At 37.3% G+C, this 23,777-nt stretch overlaps 1 long non-coding RNA gene and 1 pseudogene across 1 annotated transcript in view; both read right to left on the reverse strand.

Annotated features, from left to right (window-relative positions):
• Window positions 1–264: 264 nt before the first annotated feature.
• LOC118606703 lies at window positions 265–383 on the reverse strand (annotated as a pseudogene).
• Window positions 384–659: 276 nt separating this feature from the next.
• The window catches only part of LOC118613844, a 41,502-nt gene continuing 18,384 nt past the window's right edge, over window positions 660–23,777 (reverse strand). The window contains exons 2-3 of the long non-coding RNA XR_004955959.1: window positions 14,307–14,409; window positions 660–8,121 (exon numbers count right to left, since the gene is read on the reverse strand). This is a non-coding gene — a long non-coding RNA (uncharacterized LOC118613844). The remainder of the gene's footprint in view (window positions 8,122–14,306; window positions 14,410–23,777) is intronic.

A 23,777-nucleotide genomic window follows, 5' to 3' on the forward strand; every position in this document is an offset into this window, starting at 1 on the left:
TGCACACAACCTTTGCAGGCAAGAACTTAACTGCACCCATCCTTCTCCAAGAGCACAGGTATGATATCACATTGATGACATCTTCCTCTGAGGAAATTAATTTGACAAACTCATTCAATACATACATGCACACAAAGAAGTGCACAAAAAAGGATGAGCATTGCCCCATACATAGTACAAGACCTCACCCACCACCTCTGTTAAATTTTTTGCAAGAACGTTGTCAGCTTATAATCCCTTATTTTTTTTTATTTTTATTTTTTTCACCTACAGCACCTGGTCTTCCTAGGTAGTCTCCCATCCAAGTACTAACCAGGCCTGACCCCGCTTAGCTTCTGAGATCAGATGGAATCGAGCTTGTTTAGGGTAGCATGGCCGTAGACTGTTAAATTCTTAAAAGTTATTTAGTGAATCAAAAGCTGCTCCATCCCTGATGTTGAAATAGCTATTGACCCTCTCACCACCCACAATGTTAGTACGAGACCAACATTTTGGTCTTTTGGAGGGGGCATTCTATATACAACATATTCCTCATTTATAAATTTTATTTAGTCTCACTTTTGTTGTTACTTTCAAATCAACTCAGCAAGAATTTGGCTGCCCTCAACAAAGCATTTACATTTACTCCTCTGAGACTTCTTCACTGTAGAGAATTTAGCAACCTCCTCTCATGCCTCCTGGAGCCTCTGGACTACCCATGTTTGCCATAAAGTGTTCACTGGTTTCTGATATGAGAAACTGCCCTCCTTGTCCTATGCTATACATCATTAGAGAGGCAACTGCTGGCTGCATACTGTGCACTTCTGGCAACCCTCTGTACACAGCTGCCTATTATGTTTGGGTCAGCATAGCTATCCAGACCTCCTTGCTACAGAATGGAACCAAACCTGGACCCTCTGGCATATCTTACCTGCAGGAGGGAGTGGCCTCCCCTGTCTTTGATCTCTTCCCAGATTTCAGGGTACCAGAGGACGTCCCCTCTCTCAAACCCCTTGGCTACCAAGGGAGCCCCCTAGGATCAACCAAGTGAACAGCAATGGGAGTTCATACACTTTATGGATGGTATCATCACCATAATGCATGATGAAGCTCATTAGAATGTTTTCGCTTTTTATCTCTTAACCAGACGTCCTTAATGAAGGAGGGGACCCAAGGATCAGCACAATTGGTTACACTTCAGGTAGTCATCTTAGCACTGGATGCCTGACCAGCAAACGGCCACACCTGCACTTTTTTATAAACTCTTGGGACATTGCCTAAGGGTTGCCCTTTTGGAGTAAAGAATTCTGGGAATCTCATCTCACAGATACCCAAAAGATAAATTGAAGTAAAATATATCTCTACATATACTGAGGCCACAATACAAGTTCTCTCCCAAGCTAAGACAGAATCTAGCAGAAGTGAGATATGAGAAAGTAGCCTCTAAAATGGGACTTTGGAGCTGTATTAAAGACTTGCTGGCTGTTCTCATTACTGGTGGTAGGTGGAACATCAATAGCCTCCAGCATAGATAGGAGTGTAATTGTAAAATTTCCAGCATTGGTGAACTGAGATGAAGTACCAGTAGAAGTCAATGCACTGGTGAATACAATGTTTGAGTCATTTGAGAAATACAGGGAAAATATAATCTTTTAGAAAAAAAATAGAATCAGATGGCAGTATCTGGAGCAATCATTGCATTGGGGAAAGATAATGAAAAGCTGAGAGTAATAAATGAGTTGTTAAAGGTTAAGTGTGAAAGTCAGAAGACCTCCTTACAACATATGAAGAATCATCTCCTACAGAAGGAAGGTAGAAAAAGCTGAGGACTAGGCCCAGCACTTAAATATAAAGGAAGCAGAGCTCTAGACAAGGTTGAATTCTCAATACTACCAGGTCTGTCATGCCAAGGTTGGGGCCCTTGGGAAGAATATAATCCTGAGGCATAGGATAGGGAAAATGTGGGTCAATACACTAAAAAATCTTGGCCCCCCAGATTTTTTTACACCCTCTACACTTAGAGAAGTGACCCACTCCTTCCTGTTATGAGCTGGTCTCCACCACAGTGAGGATATAGTTGAATGGTGGCCACCCAAAAGATGTGTCCACATTCTGATCTTCAGAACACGTGAATATTAACTTATTTGGGAAAAGGGTCTTTGCAGATATGATTAAGTATCTTGAGATGAGATCATCTTGGAATATCAGGATGGACCCTAAATCCAATGACAAGTGTTTTTATAACAGACACATGTGGGCTCCAGGCCGAGCTGAATCTAAGGTCTGGCTGGTCCTAGATCAGACTCCAAGCCCACAGTGAAGAATTGGACCCCAGATTTAGAGTATTATGTAAACATAACTCAGCTTATTGTATCATACATGTGTGGCTGAAGGCCATTACTGTACTCTGATCTGCATGGAGCCATGCAGTCCCCTGGAGAGAAGGGGAGCACAATACCGTACTTCCCCCAACTAGAATTGCACTTCCACACGATAAAGTTGCCTGCCATTTCATTCTGTCTGCTTCTTGTGCATGCTTCCAACTGGACACCTCACCATCAAATTTTCCCTTCTCGATCAGCTCAGCCAGCGCTGGCACTGAGCATAACTGGCATGATGAGCTCAGCCCTAATAACACACAAGAAAAGAAGGCAGCATTGTGAAGACAGAGGCAGAGCTTTAGAGTAATACAGTCACAAGTTAAGGAATGCCTAGAGTCAATGGAAGCTGGAATAGGCAAGAAACAGAATTTCCCCTAGAGCCTCTGGAGAGAGTATAGCTCTGCCAACACTTTGATTTTGGACTTTTGGCCTCCAGAACTGTGAGAGATTTTAATTTTGTTTTAAGCTACCCAGTATGTAGTAATGTTACAGCAACCCCAGGAAACTACATACCCCCTTGCTCAAAGATGATGCAGTGGCCCATGCCTTGCCACATAACATGTACTCCCCTCAGGATCAAGGGCCAACCTTTCCTCCCACCCATTAGATAAATAACTAGGGTTGTCAAAAATATTGAGCTGGAGAACTGTGGACCTGCTAAGGGAGGAAAGATGTTTATCCAAAATAGAGCTGAAGGACCTAGTCATGGCATACCAGCAAAAGCCAAAAGTTACATGGAACTGGATTCTGGGGGTGCTGAAAGAAGAGGATGAAGCAGAACACAGAGTTAGAAAAGAGACTGTTTATTGATATGGGAGAATTCTCCTGGGGATCAGGATTTAACACCCTTGCAAAGGAACCTGGGAAACCATATGAACATGCTGCTAGGGTAGTTCTGAGAAGCTTGGAGAATGCAATTACCTACACTAAGTGATGTAGCAATGCCAGAATTGCTGCAGCAGGTCAGAAAGAAGGGATCAAAAACTCAGAGAAGTGGACATATTGGAGTGGATATACTGCATAAGGCCACTAATGTCCTCCGGAGGGCCCGCCAATAGGGATACTGCTGAGGAGTGCCTTAGGCTTTCTGGGGCTTGTAACTTACATGGAGCCAAATATACTATTGGTTATATTTTAACAATTGCTTTATCTCTTAGTTTATAATAAGTTGTGACATAGTGACTCAACACATACACTTTTTAAAAACATTTTTATTCTGGTGAAACACATATTTGTCATTTTAACCACATTTAAATGTACAATTCCATGGAATTAAATACATTCACAATGCTGTGTGATCACTGTCACTATATCCAAAACATTTTCATCTTTCCTGACATAAATTCTTTTTACAACAACTCTCCCTTCCCCCATTCCCAGACCCTGGTAACCTATTATACATTCTGATTCTAGGAATATGCCTATTGTAGCTAGATCCCTCATATAAGTGGAATCGCACAGTATTTGTCCTTTTGTTTTGGTTTATCTCACTAAGCATAGTGTTTTCACGATCCATCATGTTGAAGCATGTATCAAAATTTTATTTCTTTTTATGGCTGAAAAGTATGTATAGGCAAAATTTTGTTTAGTTCATTCATTAATGAACACTTGGGCTATGACAACTTTTTGCCTTCTGTGAATAATGCTGATATAAAAGTTGAGCCCTGCTTTCAGTTCTTTTGGATATGTACTTAGCAATGGAATTGTGAACACAAAAGATGACTCATGTCCAAATAAGAGAACTATTTCTGCCTGTTTTTGAGCTGGGATATTGGCGTTTTCCAGCTTCACACTCAAATTGAAACAACAGTTCTTCCTGGGTCTTGAGCCTGCAGAGCTTAGGACTGGAACTATGCTACTGGCTCTCTCCCAACTTGCTAATTCACCCTGCTGACCTTGGGACGTGTCAGTCTCCATAATCATGTGAGCCAATTTCTTATAATTCACACACACACACACACACACACACACACACACACACACACACACTATATACTAAATGAATATATAGATGAAAGAATAACTATTGAAGCTACTTAGGACTGTATCCTCCATAACAATTAGAGCAGGATTTCTCAGTCTCAGCACTACTGATATTTTATTGTGTAGGGATAACCCTGTGCATTGTAGGATGTTCAGCAACATCCATAATTTCTATCCACTAGATGCCAAAATCACTCTCTTCCAGTATGACAACCAAAATTGTCTCTAGACATTGTTAGATGTTGAAGGAGAGGGTTGGGAGAGGGTGGATGGGATTGTCCCAGGTATTCAAACACTACATTAGAGGTTTCTGTGGGCCCAAAGATAATGAGCCTAATAACCTACGTGGCCTAGAAGCAGTAGAGGTATAAGTTCCACACCAAAGTGTCTTTCATAATTACAATGATTATTTTCCACCTTTTGGCCCATTATTCAATGTTGGGAAGCTTCAGATTTGTTCTCATTGATTGGTTGCTAATATGTGACACTACACTTTGCCAACATGCTCTCCTAGTTTGAGGTAAACAAAAATGGGGTGCCTGGCATCAAATGAAGTGGTTGCTAAGGCCTTACACAATCCTCTAGGCAAAAACTGAAGAATTCTGGGATAACAATGAATATAGCTGTCTTTGAGCCAACCTTAACACATAGTTATGCTTATGTGTCACAATTAGGTCACCAGGCTCTCTTCTTTATTTCTACTAGAAAACAAGATCAGGCCCCAGATACCTCCTCTCAATATTATATGAGAAGCTGGACCATAGGTTCTAGTTTTTCAACTATGCTCACTGCATTTTCCTCTAGGCCCTCTCATCCTGGACGTAAGTTAAATCTGTGTAGTTTCACCAATCTAGAGGTTGACTCCAACAGTCTAAAACCTCTCCAAAAGGCTGTGGGGAGTCAGGGGTGAAGCACTTGGGACTTTCAAAAGGGCAGAAGCAAATGAATGGTTGAAAATGTTGGAAGCACCTGATTCTGGATGGGTGAACCTCTGAATGCAGTGGGTAAAACCTCTACCTTCAGGTTCTGGGAACCAGACCCCCGCCCCCCCCCCCCCACACACACACCTACCTTGCCCAGCAGCACTGGTGCCGCACGTTGAGGGGAAACTATACGGCAAGGCCCAGAGAGCCCACAGAACTTACTGGGTCAAGGTGAGGGCCTCCATCTTGGCCAATTGGTCTTGTCTGCATTGTCTTCCTCACCCTTGACTGACTCAGGGTTGTTGAGCATCACAACATTGTGCAAACAGAAATTATTTTAAAAGCATTCGTAGCCCGCTAATCATCCTGGTGCCACCAGGCCTTTCCTTTCCCACAGTGATGTGGGCATGATGGGCCAGAAGGTGGATGTGCAGATACCGAGCAATGAGCTTCAGCCTGGTGAAGGACTTTCCGGAGGGTCTTGAGATGGGACTGAGGGGCTGGGGGCCCTAGATGTGTGGGTAGAGTTAGGTAACCCCAGAGGGCTCTGGAGTGGCCTCAGCAGCGGCAGCAGAGCCAAATGACAGAGGCCTCATTTGTGGTGACCTGCAGGTAGATTCCACAGAAGGCCCAAGTAAATGCAGACTGGGCCTGAGGTGGGCCAGGCACTGAGTCAACTGGTCTATTGACACAGGAGCGAGAAATAAGAGGGTCCCTGTAAGTCTCAGGGTGACACCCGAAAATGAAATATTTGCTCTGATTTCTTGGTGTGGAAATAATAACCAACATTCTATAGGGCAATTTGCTTCGCAAAATAATTTTTATTTATTTACCTGATCTTCTTTTATCCTTTCTGCAGTCCTCTGAGTTATGGTGATTATTATTATCCCCCTTTAATGGGGGTCATAGTGGTGGTAGGAGCATCAGGGCTGGATTAAGGCATGATGCCCTAAGAGCTGCTCTATAATGATTCTCCCTCAGCCTTTCCAAAGCTTAACATAAAGAGCAGAAGAGTCCATTACACGAATCGGCTGATGAATTAAATACTAGCCAGTTCTATCTCACTCCAGGAGACAGAAGCGTATGTAGTATCTGATGACACTTCAAACCGAACTTTTAGTCACTCACCATGCCAGATAAAAACTAACTAAAGTTGAATGTGGCAGTGAAAGAGGTAGGGGAACAAGACTGGGGAAATGCCCTTCCCATTGGTGTCCTAAACCTGTGCTTATTTTGTTTAGTGGTTAACTCACAGCTGGGAGGTAAATTGTGCAAAATGTCCTGAGATCAGATACCAACTTCTACCCTTTGTGACTGAATTTCCACAATTCTACAATCTGACTTGGTTCCTTGTACTAAATGGAGATGATTCATGTCTTTTGGAGATGATGGGAGGATGACAGTATGCAAAGGATATTTACTCACAAAGATTTAAATTTTTTTTCATCTCACAGATGAACTTGGTATACTTTTTCAAAGTTATTCTGGGCAGTTTTACAAACAACTAGGGTCTAGGTATAGGGAAAAAGTAAGATAATATTCCCATTTTTAAGAGTCTCATCTGGGACATGTAAATAGGTAGTTTTAATATGATAGAGTTATAGGTGGTGCTGTGAGAGCATAGTATAATGCTGAGTTTTATTTCTGCTTTGCCCCCATTTTTTGTTAACATAATTTACATACAATAAGTTCATTCTTGTAATGTACTGTAAATTGTAACAGATGTATACAGTCATTTAACTACCACTATAATAAAGATATAGAACTGATCCATCATCCCCCCAAATTCCCATGTGTTTCTTTGTAGTGTTCACTACAGTACGGGGCAACAATTGCCCTGTTTCCCTCCTTACCATTTTGTCATATAATTGGAATCATATAATTTTGACTATGGTTTATTTTATTTAGCATAATGTACTTGGACTCATTCATGTTGTAGAGGGTACATCAGTGATTTCTTTTCTATATTGCTAACTAGTATTCCATTGAATGGATATACCATATTTTGTTTACCCATTCCTCAGTAGAAGAGATACAATTACTAGAAACATTTGTGTAAACATAAGTATTCATTTCCCTGGATAAACACCTATACTGGGATTGCTGGTTCAAGTAATAAGAGCATGTTTACCCTTATAAGAACTGTTTTCCAAAGTGGCCGTGCCATTTTGGATTCTCATCTGCAATGCATGAGTCCTAGTTGTTCTACAATCTCATCACTCCTTGATTTTGTCAGGTTTTTTATTTTAGCGGTTTTAATAGATGTAGTGAGTGACATCATTGTGGTTCTGTTTCATATTTCCCTAATGACTAATGTGTTGAGCATATTTTCATGTGCTTACTTGCCATCTATTTAACACACGGGTATACATTCTTTGGCGAATTTTTCTATTCAAACTGTTGACCATATTTTTATTGGGCTGTTAAATATTCTGGACAAAAGTCCTTTATTGAATAAATGATTTACAAACATTTTCTCTGAATCTGTGGCTTGAATTTTAATATCTTAACAATTTTTCAAAGAGCAAAAGTTCTTAATTTTGATCAAGTCCGATTTATCAATTTTTTTATTGTAAGGATTGTGGTTTTGGTATTCTATCTTTGCTTAACCCAAGGACATAGAGATCTCTACCTATATTTTTTTCTGAGTTTTTTAAAGTAAATTTATTAGGGTGACATTGGTTAATAACATCGTATAATTTTCAAATGTACAATTCTGTAATACATCATCTGTATATTGCATTGTGTGTTTACCACCCAACGTCTAGTCTCCCTCTGTCACCATATATTTGACTCCTTTGACCCTCTGCATCCTCCTCACCTTCTTTCCCCTCTGGTGGTTGTTGGTACAGTTCCTGAGGAATGGAGGGAAAAAAAAACTGTAATTTAAAAAATCAGAATATTTTACATATAATAAAGAGTAAGTGGGTGTGTGCATGTGTGTGTGCATGCATGTATATTAGACTGGGATATCAATACATTTCTTACTGTGATGTTTCAAAATATGCTTGAAAACTAGGATGGGAAAAAATGACGTAGGTGATAGAGGCTCTGTTCATCCCTTTGCGACCAAATCAAAGTTGTGACAAAAACAAGGAACAAACAGCAAGTAATTTCACCTGGGATCTAGATGAATAAAAGCACTATAACTAGAAAGAGAAACAAGAAATCACCCTGCAACAGGAGATGGTAAGAGAGGGCAAAGACGCAAGGCCGCCGGGTCTCAAGTGGCTAAGTGGGATAGAGGCTACAGCAGCAGCGACAGACACCTCTTAAAGGGGCTGTGTCCATGAGTGGACTTCTGTGATGATGGACCTGCTTGCTCTAAGCACTGGTGCTGGACTGGCTGCTCCAGGGACATGAGGGACTTACAGGGAAACACTGAGCTGTCAGAGAGGGCCAGAGGCAAGGTTCTCTCCTGGGCAGAAGTGCTGACAGTATCCATTTTTCTTTGTTGAGCCCTCCCCCATTCCAGTGTGCAGTCCCAGCACTGCCATAGCTGAGATGTCATCAAACTGGATAACAAGTTACTCTGCCCAGAGGATTCCCTGAAACTCCACCTCTCCCAACCTGTGGTCCCACACAAGCCACATCCAGTTATGTTCTCAGCTAGTCCTGTGCTCCTTGCTGAGCCCTCCCTAAGTCTCATACTAAGCAGAACAAAAGGGTTTGGCACAAAATAGTCAACATGATGAAGACCCAGAATCTACAACCAAGAATACTTTATCCAGCAAAGCTATTATTTAGATTCAAAGGACCGATAAAGAACTTCCCAGACAAAAAGCTCAAGGAATTTATCACCACCAAGCCAGTATTACACGATATGTTGGAGGGACTGCTTTAAGAAGAAAAAACATGTATCAAAAACAGGAATAAAGAATGGTAATAACTACATTTCTATCAACAAGTACCTTAATATGGACAAGAATTAAGTGCTTCAACCAAAAGATAAGGTGGCTGAATGGATAAGGAAACAAGACCCCTACATATGCTGCCTACAAGAGACTCACTTCAGATTAAAAGACACACACACACAGACTAAAAGGAAGGAGATGGAAAAATACATTGCCTTTATGGACCTAGAGGGTATTGCACTGAATGAAATAAGTCAGATAAAGACAAATATCACATGATTGTATATATATGTGGAATCTAAAAAACAAAATAAACAACAAAAATATGGAAATAAACTCATAGAGAATATTTTGAGGGCTACCAGATGGGAGGACGGTTGGGGTGAAGGGGGGTTGGGGCTGACGACAAAAAAGGGCAAAGGGATTAAGAAATACAAATGGATGGTTACAAAAGAGGCATGGAGATATAAAGTGTAGCATAAGGAAAATAATTAGTAATATAACAAATATGTAAAGGGAAGGAAGGGTACTAGATTTAGTGGGGTGATCACTTTGTAAATTATATACCTCTCTAATCACTATGCTGTACAACTGAAAATATATATTATTGTATGCCAACTATAAGTGAAAAAACAATTCATTGAATTGTACAATGTAAATACGAGAAACTAATTGTCTATTATACTTCAGTAAAGCCAGGAAAACAAAATGTTTGAAAATCATGATGATGAGCTTTCTCATGCAGAATATGAATAACAGACCTATGATTGAACCTAATGATTTCAAATAGTCTGTTATATTCTCAGATGAGTTTTAAAATACAGACCTAAGTTTTTATAATTTTTATTCTCTACTATTGAATTATTTATAACAAATACTTTTTTTACTGTGTTGATCTACCACCGCATCATTAATGCCTGAGTCTACCAGGCAGCCATCATATTGTTTTCTCTGAAAGTCAGTCTTTAAGGCAGGCAAATTCCTCAGACTATTGGGGATTTATGTTCTGATAATCTAGAATATCTCTTAAATACATATATTAGCTCCCTTTGAAATACCTATAGCAGAGCTAGCTACTTGAAATTAACACCAGGGTAGAAACTGTTCTGACTAGTACCCTGGAAAGAACTTTGGATTTGGAGGAAAAAGGTTAGGAACAGTATGGGCATAAAAAACACTTTTCTCACAGGTTCCATCTTGTTAATCAAACTCACAATTTCCTTTTTTTTCTTTCATGCCTTCTTAGCAAGTAATTCTTCTCTTTGGGAAGGAACTCCCTGTAGGGCTTTGGCACACAGCAGCTATCATGGTGCTATCTCCCTTCTAAGAAACCTGGAGGATGAGGTGCTGTCTTGACTGCTTGAGACCCACTAACTGCAGTCATGTCTAATGCATCACTAAGGTCTGTGAGGCTACTACAAAGTCATTATATTGTTCTCTCTGCAGGTCAGTCTTTAAGAAAGAATATCCATCATGTGTGAGATGGCCAGCCTAGTGGAGAACATCTGGTGTATGAAGGTTGATTAGACAACCCAAAGAAGACCTCGTGGGCAATGCGCAGAGAAACTATATGAGTGACATTTTGAAAAGCTCCATTACTACTGCAAGAATGATCAGGAGATGTTATTGAATGTTATGTGTTGGGAGTCCCAAGAGCACAGGCACCATTCTGCTGTTCTCTTGGAGAAGGCTGCCCAGTCTTATTGGGTAAGGATCCTGCCGAACTCCAGTCTGTTCTTGTCACCAAAATGTTATACTGTACCTTCAGGATACAAATTATTATTTTTTTAAATTTTTATCGAGGTATTATTCACATGTAAAAAGCTGTACATATTTAGTGTATACAACTCCCTGAGTTTCTTCTCACCGCCTTTATTATTATTGTGTGTGTGTGTGTGTGTGTGTGTGTGTGTAACAGGGACACTTAACATCTACCCTCTTAGTAAATAATACAGTATTCTTAGCTAGGGGCACTATGCTATATAGTAGATCTGCAAGACTTATTTATCTTGCATAACTGAAACTTTGTTCTCGTTTACTATCATCTCCCCATTCCTCTGTCTCTTTTTCTTCACCCCCAAGCTGCTGGCAACCACCATTCAACCGTTTTTATGAGTTTGAGTATTTTAGGTTCTACATATAAGTGAGATTATACATTATTTGTTTTTCTGTATCTGGCTCATTTCACTGAGCATAATGTCCTCTAGGTCCATCCATTTTATCACAAATGGCAGGATTTCCTTCTTTTTAAAAACTAATGATATTTCATTGTATGTATATAGTACATTTTCCTTATCCATTTATTCACTGATAGACATTTAGGTTGTTTCCATATCTTGGCAATTGTGAATAATGCTTCAAAAAACATGAGAGTGCAGATATCTCGTTGAGATCCTGGTTTCAACATCTTTAGATGTATATCTAGAAGTGGATTGCTGGATCATATAGCTCCAATTTTAAATTTCTGAGGGAAATTCATAATGTTTTTCATAATGGCTATACTGGTTTACATTCCCAGTAGCAGTGTACCAGGGTTCTTTTTTCTTCATATCTTCGCAAATGTTTATCTTTTTGTTGCTGTTTTTTTTTTTTTTTTTTTTTAAATAACAACTATTCTAACAGGTATGAGGTGAAGGCCCAAATTCTTTAGTATAAACGTTCTTGATGAAGTATTACCCTTTGAATTTGGATAATAAAAATGGTTTGATTTCCTATCTTTTATAATAATAGGTGTATCCCATTGCTTTGATGTTTTGGCATTTGGATGGGGTCTCGACCAGCATTCTAGAATATCATCACTCTTGATAGCTCTTAGTATATAGCTTCGATTTGCGTGTTCTCAGCACCTAATTGATATAAAATATTTTTGAGCATATATATCTTTCAATAAAATCTCCTATATAAATTTTATTTCAGAATTTGAAATAAAAACTATTATTTCCTCTGAGGTACTACTATGCTTCCTCCTGTTTGCTAAAGAATTATGCAATTCATTGTTTCTCTTTTCTCCTTGGCTAACAGAAATCTTAGAACCAATTTAATTGTTCTCTCAATAATTTAGAGTTAGTATATATACTTTCCTTCATCTTTTTTATTTCCTTATTAAATTTAATATAAATTATCTGTATTTTTGGTGGAAAGAGGCTGTTAATATAAACTACACCGTAAGTCTTAGTAGTTGTGATAATAAACTATTATCTCACTTCTAAGAAACTTTTCTAAGCTACATAGCACTCTCTTTGTTTCTTCATTAACTAAAATGGAAACTATTCTACATGACTATTTTTATACTAAATAATATCTAACACTATCTGATTTCACTCCAGAATCACTTTGCATTGCTCATTTTATACTGAGGGCATTTTCATCTTGAACTTGAGATTATTCATTTTTATTTCCGCAGGCTAAAATTCCAAATCATCTGAAGATTCTAAAGGGAGACCAGGATAGGATTCAGAATTTTCAGTCTATGCAAGAAGATGAGATTCAGGCTCTGCTAGTAATAGAAGTATCAAGTGAATCCTCTGCATACATGTGGGAGGGGTGGGAGTGTGTTGGGGGCGGGCACCGAGGGATGGAAGGATGGCTGGAGAGACTCTCATTCTGGACTAATCCCAAGATCTCACAAATGTTCTAGTGTTTCCTAGCCTCTCAGAAGAAATCTTTCTCTTTCTGCCTTAACTATAGACAAAATTCCAGAACTGTGGGCAAGACCTTGTACCAGTGTTTGAACAGAGCCACCATTTCCTGAGAGCAAGAGAGCAGTACCTGTTAGAGTGGCTGGAGGGGAAAGAGCAAGGGCTCACTGAATGGAGGAACAGCCATGTTACCAAGGGCTTTGAGGAGGTCATTAGGTCATTGCCTTGGGACTCTGATTTCTGAAATGAGAATAAAGCTCAGCAGCCAGCATTTGAACTTTTGCAGGAGAGGGAACAACCAACTAAACTATATTTGGGCCCTCCTACTCCAAGCTGCATTGCGGCCCTTCCATTAGCATGAGATTTGGACCAGGAGTCAGGGGAGCCAAAGTTTTATTTTTATTGCTAAGTTCCTTGATAAGTTAATCAGCCAATCAATAGCTTTTAGGTCCCAAATTGCAATGAGCAGGGTACTGTACTAAGCACAGACCATACAATGAGATAGTAAGATCTGTACATTTATAATTATGACAAATAATTCAGTGTTAATTCTGTGGTCAGATTAGAAGCCACGGGAATTCTGCAAAAAGCTAGAGTTTAGGCAGGGAAGGCTTCATGGAAGAAGAGGCTCTTAATGTTGGCCTTAAAAAAAAAATGTACAGATTTGGATTACCAAAAAGGAGAAGCTGAACATTCCATTTGGTGGGAGTGCACTGGTTAGAATTAAAGCCATGTGATAATAAACTTAATAAAGGTGATAATAGAAGATGGATCTAGGTAGAAGGAAGATAGGAATAGGAAGATAGGAAGATAGAAAGGATACATAGAGTGAAGAAAGCTACCTTTCTAGAGGAGTTAAAAGTGAGGAAGAAGTTAAAAGGAAGATGAGATAGGTATGAAGAGGGCAACTGAGTAGAGGCCTTCCAAGGCAGGCTGAGGTTTCAGTCTTAACCTGACAAACAATGGAATTCTTAATAGACTATTATCTATCTGTAAATCAAAGAAGGTTCCCTGAAGGAGACAGTCTAGAACTCAAATAGGGGAAAGGAGGGGAAGCATGCATTCCTATAAACTGATACTATACTGGAGAACAGAACAGGTCCAGGCCTATCAGAATAATTCTCTGTACAGTCCTGTTGTATACTCATTCCCCAACGAGCCCACAGTGTTAGCCCTTGGGAATCTTATTTTCATGACAGTCTGTGTTCTCTTCCTTTCCTGGGCCCAAGTGATATAATAAGCGAGTAAGTGATGCCTTTTTTAAAACCATTTATGTATCCCATTGTTTTTCTCTCATCTTAACTAACTGAAATTTAACAAGGGCAGGAAAGGGATTATTTGGAGAAAAGAGAGGTTCTTTTAGTAGGGTAAGTTGAAGACATTCCATGGAATGGGGGAGTTCTAGAGAAACTGTTGTCATGGAACTTGTTAGGATGGCAGTGGGTGGAGAAAGAAATGAAAAGTTGATATGGGAGAGTATATAAAAGAAAATTTAGAATCCACGTTTGTTTCTGAAACCTCATCTCCTTTCATTATTCCTATTCTTACCTGGTTCCCAGCTGCTACTCCTGGTCACAGTTTCCCCCATATTTTGCAGAGCACATTTCATCATCATATTGTCCTCCATGCTTGTTAGTGATGGTTTTCTGTTCTGCCCAACCATAAGAAGAAGACATTTATATGGATCTTAGGGATAATGATTTCTATGAATGGGTATTAGACATTTAACATTGACAGTTTTCAAAATTATACCCACATGATACAAAGAAGCTTTGAACAGAGAAAAAAAGGCAGTTTATCCCCAGAGACATCCAGGACTATTGGCATATACTGAGCATTTACTGTGCATTCAACACTGGGTAGAAAGGAAGGTAATGAGATAGGTTATCAGATCCTGGCTAGGGAAAATAGACAGACATATTAGAGATGAACAATTACTCCTTGCCCTGAAATACTGTCTGACATTGTTATTTTATCTCTCTCTCTCTCTCTCTTTCTCTCTCTCTCACTCTCACAAGGCAACATTTGGTTGACCTCACAGGTTGCAAGGACCTTGTTAGCTTACAATCCTTTTTTATTTTTTTATTTTTTACGTCTACAGTAATTAAGGACCTGGTCTTCCTCAGTGGTCTCCCTTCCAAGTACTAACCAGGCCTGACCCTACTTAGCTTCCAAGATCAGATGAAATCATGCTTGTTCTGGGTGGCATGGCTGTAGATGTTTATGTGTTTCTAAAAAGCAATGTAAATTTTCTTTTATTTAATAAATCCATTTGACAAATTTTAATTGAAATACTTAACATTTATATTTCCTGGAAAAATCACCATTTCATTTAATATTTGCAAAATTATTTGCATAGTTGGTCAAATAATGTCGTTTTTCTTTTATATCTGAATATTTTCATTTATTTTGTGTATTTCTACTTTCACTCTCTCTACTTGCCTGCATTTTTTCTGATTTTTGTCTATGAGCTCTTCTTCTGTTGTATACTATAATTTCTGAAATATGGTATTTTTATTGTTTTCTAAATTTTTGAAATTTCAAACTTGATCTGCTATTTAACATAGATTTGTTTTAAAAAGGAAATATTTGCCACTGGTATTTTCTTTTTAACTTTCCAAAAGATAATTTTTGTTTCATGGTTTCTTAACCTTGTGATCAGATAAAGTTGTTGCTCTTTCTACCTTTTGAACTTTGAGGTTTTCCATGTCATTTGTTGTAAATTTTTGTGACAGTGCCCAAAATTTTAAAAGAAAGTATATTCTCTGTGTTCCTAGAACAACATTTGGTACGTCACCATAAAGCTTTCCTTAGTAATCTTGTTACTTATGTATTTTGTACTAATATTTATTTTTTGACTTCGTGATATGTCATGGACTAAGAGAGGTCAAAGATTCCCACTAATAATGAGTTTTTGATTATTCTTGTATTCTTATAGTTGTTGCTTTTTATATTTTGATTTTTTTTTTCTGTATGACTTTAAGGAGAATTCTATCTTAGCTGTGAATTATAAACTTCTTAGTAACATAAAATAGTCTTTGTTCATTTATTTAATAATTTTCTGCCTTGAATTCAATCCTCTTTGATAATAAGATCAAGACCGAAGATTTCTTTCATTTCGTATTTAACTTATATATCTCTGCCCAGCACTATCTTAATTTTAAATTAAAAATTTAAATTTAAATTTAAAATTTCATTTATCTGAAGTATATTCTCAAGTAATTTCTTTAGAAGCTGAAATATTTGCAGTATGTTTCAAAGACCTTCTAAGGGATTCAATGGGAAAGAATGGGTGAAGGAAGGAGTTATGAGCCTAGAAAATCTTTCTTTTTCTATAATGTTTCTTTGGATTCAGGCCTTGGCTTCTCAGAGTTCCTTGCTCTTGTGCAGGTCATCCGCACCATGCAGGGGCATTGGTGAGGGAACCTAAGTTCCCTCAAACCACATGACAGCCTCAGAATGTTACCTACACTAAGAGAACTCATAATCAATAGGTCCTAGAGTTAGTAAAAAGATTTTTCATATCAAAAAATGAGAAAAACAACAAAAAAGAAGTGACATCAGAAGCATTGGCAGTGTGAAGGGTACCCCTGATCTCTCCCCTTGAGATTACAAGGTGAACAGCTATAATTCGGTGGATAATTCCTACCCTAACACACAAACACTTCTGAGAGATCTGAGCATCAAAGCATCTGATGCGGACTTGGGAGACCTGGGAGGCCTGGGCCGTGAAGGAAGCATGTGCGCCACCTACTGGAAGAAAGAGAAAAACCTCTTCTTATGAACCTGTTAGAGAGGGATCATTCTTAACAATAATTTTTTTTTTTTATAAGCAGGGTTCATTCCAATAAACGCAGAGAAATAATTTGTCAAATACCATGAACAACCAAGGTAACAAGGCAGCTCAAAAAATCTCCAGGAAAAAAAAAAAGCTATAGAAATATGTGATTTAAATGACAGAGAACTCAAGATTGCAGCTCTGAAAAACAACAATATGCAAGACAACTCAGATAGGGAGTTTAATGAACTCAGAAATAAAATCAGTGAACAAAAGGGATACTTTACTAAAGAGATTGAAACTTTAAAAAAGAACCAATTATAACTTCTGGAGCTGAAGAACTCAATAAGAGAGATAAGGCATGAAACAGTAAGCTCAGGAAATAGAGCAGACCAGATGGAAGAAAGAATTAGCGATATCAAAGACAGAAATCTGGAAATGATGCAGATGGAAGATGAGACAGACTTGAGAGTGGAAAAAAAAAAAATGAAAAAAGTCTACAAGAACTATCTGACTCCATCAAACAGAGCAATATAAGAATAGGAATACCAAAAGAAAAGAGGGAGAAGTGAACAGAGAGCCTATTCAAACAAATAGCTAATGAGAATTTTCCACACCTATGGAAAGACTGGATTCCCGAATCTAAGAAACAAACAGAACACCTAATTATCTCAACCCAAAAAAGACCTTCTCTTGCCATGCTAAGTAAAATAAGTAAGACAGAATAAGTTGAGAACCATATGAATTCACTTATATGAGGTATAAAACTGAAAGCAACAAATGAACAAGACAAATAGAGACTTAAACAACAGTTTAGTGGTCTACCAAAGAGAAAGAGGGTAGGAGGGAGCTGGGGATCAAAAATAAGGTGACAGAAGAAAATTTAACTTTGGGTGGTGAACACACAACACAATATATATAAAGTATTGCTGAATTGTACACTTGAAACCTATATAATTGTATTAACCAATGTCACCTCAATAAATTTAATAAAATAAAAAATGTATAAAGAACAAAAAGGCCTTCTCCAAGCACATTACATTAAAACTGAAAAATGAATGACAAAGAACGAATTCTCTAGACAACCAGGGAAAAGATGATGGTAATCTATAAAAGAGATCTCATTAAATTATCATTGAATTTTTGAGCAGAAACTCTACAAGCTAGGAGACAGTGGATTCAAATATTCAAACTATTGAAAGAGAGAAATTACCAGCCAAGAATAATATATCCAGCAAAGTTACCCTTTAAGGAGACAGAAAGACCTTTCTGACATACAGAAGATGGGGAAATTTTCCACCACAAGGCATGTATTACAAGAAATACTGAAGGGTGTTTGTTTGTGTTTATCTGAAACAAAAAGACAAAAAGATACAAAACTATGAATAAGATGACTAACAGACAGAAAGCTGCAACCCTTATTCAGAATAGGATGTTATACACTTAAATATTACATAATGTGTAAAGGAGGTAAAAATATTTTGAAAAGAGAAGACAATAGTTACTGCAACTCAGAATGAACTCACAGCATAAAGAGATAATTTGAGACAACAAAAACCGAAAAGAAGAGGGGGTAAAGGTCTGAATTTGCAAAAAGGAACAGAGTTAAGATGTATGCAGAAGAAAACAGACTGCTGTATATATGAATCTTTTACATAAACTTAATGGTAAGCATAAACAAAAATCCAGAACTGAGACACATAATACAAAAGAGGGAACAGAGGGAAAACTCTTAGAATACCACCAAACTAAAATAGACAAAGGCAAAGAAACAATGGAGACCAATTGGACACAAACATTTATAGGGCCTTTATTCCCAAAACAACTGATTATACATTCTTCTCTAGTGCACATGGAATATACTCAAGGATAGACGATATGTTGGGACACAAAATTTAAGAAGTTTGAAATCACACTGAGCATATTATCCAACACAATGCTTTGAAATTAGTGATCAACTGCAAAAAGAAAACAGGAAGACCCACAAACGACATGCTGTGAAGAATGAATGGGTCGTAGAAAAAAATAAAAGGAGAGATCAAGAGATATATATAGAAACAAATGAGAATGAAATACAACATATCAAACTTTTGGGACATAGCAAAAGTAGGAAGAGAAAAGTTCAAGTTCATATCATTACAGGCATATCTCAAGAAACAAGAAAGATCCCAAACAAACAACTTAACGTTACATCTTTAAAAACTAGAAAAAGAAGAACAAATGAAGCCCATTTTAAGGCTTTATATAAAGCAGGGATCCAAGAGACTTAGACACCACCTACTGGAAACCAAAAAAAGCACCTTCTTTGCAACAGACTAAAAAGACACCTTTATATAATAAATCTTATTTCTGGAAAAAGAGCAGAATACACTTCCATTAATGCCCAGGTGGAGAAATAGTCCATTAAACACCATGAACAACCAAGGTGACGAGGCAGCTCAGAAAGAAAGAGAAACATCTCCAGAAAATAAGCTAACAGACATAGAAATATGCAACTTAAATGACAGAGAATTCAGGATGGTACTTCTGAAAAAAATCAGTGAGTTCCAAATCAAGTCATATCAATAATTTCAGGAATTAAAAACACAACTAGATGAGCAGAATGAGTTCTTTAGCAAGGAGATTGAAATCCTCAAAAAGAACCGAATAGATTTGTTGGGGATTAAAACAAAACAAAACAAACAAACAAACAAACAAACAAAAAACACTACAAGAGTTGAAAAATGAAATATCAAGCTTGGGAAACAGCTTCCAACCAAATGGAGGAAAGGATCAGTGATATCAAAGACAGAAATCTAGAAATAAATCAGAAGGAAGAAGAGAGAAACCAAAGAATGAAAAATATTTAAAAGAGAAATACAAGAACTAGCTGATACCATCTGGAGAGGAAACATAAGAATAATAAACATTATGGAAGGCAAGGAAAAAGAGCAGGGACTAGAAATCATTTTCAGGCAAATAGTTGATGAGAATTTCCCAAATCTAAAGAATGAGCTGGAGCTTGGAATTCAAGAAGTCATCAAAATACCCAATTATCTCAACCCAAAAAGGCCTTCGCCAAGACACACTGTATTAAAATAATCAAAAATCAACGACAAAGACAGAATTCTCAGGGCAGCCAGAGAATAAAAATAGTAACTCATAAAGGAAAACTCATTAGATTATCATCAGACTTCTCAGCACAAACCTTACAAGCAAGCAAAGAGTGGAATCAAATATTCAAACTATTAAGTGAAAGGAACTACCAGCCTAGAATAATGTATCCAGCTAAGCTCTTCTTTAGATATGAAGGAGAAATAAAGACCTTTCCAGACATACAAAAATTGAGGGAATTCTCCACTACGAGGCCTGCACTACAGGAAATACTGAAAGGGGTCAGCTCACCTAAAAAAAATAAAATACACACACACATACACACACACATAAATACATATACACACATGCACACATATATTAGGAGTAAGGTAACAATTATGCAAATAAAAGCAGAGGAGTGCAACTCTTACTAAGAACAGGGCATTATAAGCTTAAATAATAATAAGAGATTTGTTATAGCAAGATAGTAATGAATGTTCAGCATACATAGGAACAAATTGAGACAACAATGACTGAAAGGAGGAGGATTCAAAGATCCAAATTCGCAAAGGAAAATAGAGATAAGGCACATGCAGAAGAAAATAAGAAACTGTATATATACAACTATGCTTTACATATTCGTAATGTTAACCACACACCAAAGATTCAGAACTGAAGTATATAACATAAAACAAGAAGAACCAGAGGGAAAAGCCACAGAAGCCAAACAAAATAAAGACAACAGAAACACAAAGACGAGGAAGTAATGGAAACACGGAGTTATCAGAAAGTAAAAGATAAAATGGCTATAAGAAGACCTCATATTTTCAATAATCACCCTAAATGTAAATGAACTGAACTCACTGAAAAAAGGCACAGAGTTGCAGAAGAGATCAAAAAACAAAACCCAACTATATGCTTCCTCCAGGAGACACATCTCAGTTCCAAAGACAAATATAAACTAAAAGTGAAAGGGTGGAAAATGATATTTCAAACAAATGACATTCAGAGAAAAGCAGGAGTAGCAGTACTAATATCAGATGAAATAGACTTTAAAATAAAAAAAGTACAGAAACATACTGAGGGACACTTCGTAATGATAAAGGGAATCATACACCAAGAAGACATAACACTTATTAATATCTATGTTTCCAAGCCCCGAAATATGTAAAGCAATTACTAAGAGAATTAAAGGGAGAAACAGACCAAAAACTATCATGGTAAGGGACCTAAATACCACACTGTCGGATATGGACAGATCATCCGAACAGAAAATCAATAAGGAAATAACGTCCTTAAATGACACATTAGACCAACTGGAGATAATTGATGTTTACAGAGCCTTCCATCCCCAAAACAGCTGCTTATACATTCTTTTCTAGTGCAAATGGAACATTCTCAAGGATTGACCACATACTGGGACACAGAGATAGCCTCAACAAATATAAGAGAGTTAAAATCATACCAACCATATTCTCTGATCATAATGCTTTCAAACTAGAGAGCAACTGCAAAAGGAAAGCAGGAAGAAACACAAATACATGAAGATTAAACAACATGCTACTGAAGAATAACTGGGTCAGGGATAAAATAAAAAGAGAGCTCAAGAGATACATAGGAACGAATGAGAATGATAGTACAACATATCGAAACTTTTGGGACATGGCAAACGCGGTTGTAAGAGGAGAGTTCATATCATTACAGGCCTATCTCCAAAAACAAGAACGAGCCCAAATAAACATTCTAATGCTTCATCTGAAAAAACTAGAAAAGAACAAATGAAGCCTAAAGTCAGCAGAAGGAAAGACATAATCAAAATTAGAGCAGAAATAAATGAAATTGAAAATAAAAAATAGAAAAAATGCAACAAACGGCTGATTCTTTGAGAAGTTAATAAAATAAACAAACCCCTGGCTAGGCTCACTGAAGAAAAAAAAAAGGACACAAATAAATAAAAAATAAGGGATGAAAGAGGGAAAATCATGACAGACACCACAGAAATATAAAGGATCATGCAAGGATACTATGAAAAAGAACATAACACCAAATTTAATAACCTAGAAGAAATGGACTAGTACTTAGAAAAATATAACCTTCCTAGACTGAATCAGGAAGAACTGGAAAATCTAAATAGACCGATTAGCAGTATGGAAATTGAAACAATCATCAAAAACCTACCAAAAAGTAAAAGTCCAGGACCAGATGGTTTCACCAGTGAATTCTACCAAACATTCAAAGAAGATTTAACACCTATTCTCCTCAAACTTTTTCAAAAAAAATCGAAAAGGAGGCAATACTTCCCAACTCATTTTATGAGGCCAATATTACTCTGATACCAAAACCTGGTAAAGATAACACAAAAAAAGAAAACTGCAGACCAATGTATCTTATGAACACAGATGCAAAAATCCTAAATAAGGTACTAGTGAATGGAATATAGCAAATATTAAAAAATTATACACCATGATCAAGTAGGCTTCACCCCAGGGGCACAAGGATGGTTCTACATATGCAAATCAATTAATGTGATACATCACATAAACAAATTAAGAAATAAGAATTATATGATATCAATAAATGCAGAAAAGGCCTTTGACAAGATACAGCATCCTTTTATGATCAAAACACTTAATAAAATTGGTATAGAAGGAAAGTACATTAACACAATAAAGGCCATATATGACAAACCCCCAGGCAACATTACACTTAATGGTGAAAGACTAAAAGCCTTCCTCTAAGATCAGGAACAAGACAAGGCTGTCCACCATTGCCAGTGACATTCAATATAACATTGGAGTTCCTAGCGAGTGCAATCAGGCAAGAGAAAGATATAAAAGTCATCTAAACAGGAAAGATATAAAAGTCATCTAAACAGTCATTCCTATTTGCGGATGACATAATCCTCAACATAGAAAACCCTAAAGACTCTACAAGAACACTACTAGAAACAATAAGCAAATACAGTAAACTTTCTGGATACAAAATCAATGTTCAAAAATCCATAGTGTGTTCCTATACTCTAATATTGAAGCGTGAGAAAAAGAAGTGGAAAATATAATTCCTTTTGCAACTGCAACAAAAAGAATAAAATAACTAGGACGAAATCTAACGAAACATGTGAAGGACCTATATAATAAAAACTATAGATCCTTGCAAAAGAAATCAAAGAAGATACAACGAAATAAAAAGATATTCCAAGTTTTTGATTGGAAGAATCAATATAGTTAAAATGACCATATTACCTAAAGCATTATACAGATTTAATGCAATCCCCATCAAAATCCCCATGGCATTTTTTAAAGAAATAGAACAAAAAGTCATGAGATTTGTATGGAAACACAGAAGACCCTGAATCGCCAAAGCCATCCTGAAAGAAAGAAAGAGGCTGGAGGCATCACTCTGCCCGACTTCAAATTATACTACAAAGTGACAGTAATCAAAACAGCATGGTATTGGCAGAAAAACAGACACACAGAGCAGTGGAACAGAATCCAGAGTCCAGAAATAAACCCATATTTACATGGGCAAATAATTTTCAACAACAACAAAAAAACCCAAAAACATACAGTGGAGAAAGGAAAGTCTCTTCAATAAATGGTGCGGAGAAAACTGGAAAGCCACCTGCAAAAGAATGAAACTAGACTACTGATGATCATCACACACCAATATTAACTCAAAATGGATTAAGGACCTGAATAGAAGACCCGAAACAATAAAATGAATAGAAGAAAACATAGGAACTAAACTGAAGGACCTTGGACCTAAGGAAGATTTCATTAGGCAAGGGAAGTAAAAGCTAAAATAAATGAATAGGACTACATCAAACTAAAAAGCTTCTGCTCAGCAAAAGAAATCGCCATCAAGGTAAAGAGACAACCATCTGAATAGGAAAATATATTTGCAAGCAACATATCTGATAAGGGCCTAATATCCAAAATATACAAAGAACTCACACAACTCAATAACAACAACAAAAAACCAAACAATGCAATCAAAAAACAGGCAGAGGTCCTGAACAGACATATCTCCCTAGAGGACATACAAATGGCCAACAAATATTTGAAAAGATGCTCAACATCGCCAGCTATTAGGGAAATGCAAATCAAAACCACAACGAGATATCATCTCATACCTGTTAGAATAGCTGTAATCAACAGGACAAGTAA

The sequence above is a fragment of the Rousettus aegyptiacus genome, unplaced genomic scaffold (assembly GCF_014176215.1).
Source record: "Rousettus aegyptiacus isolate mRouAeg1 unplaced genomic scaffold, mRouAeg1.p scaffold_m13_p_1, whole genome shotgun sequence".
Taxonomy (NCBI): domain Eukaryota; kingdom Metazoa; phylum Chordata; class Mammalia; order Chiroptera; family Pteropodidae; genus Rousettus; species Rousettus aegyptiacus.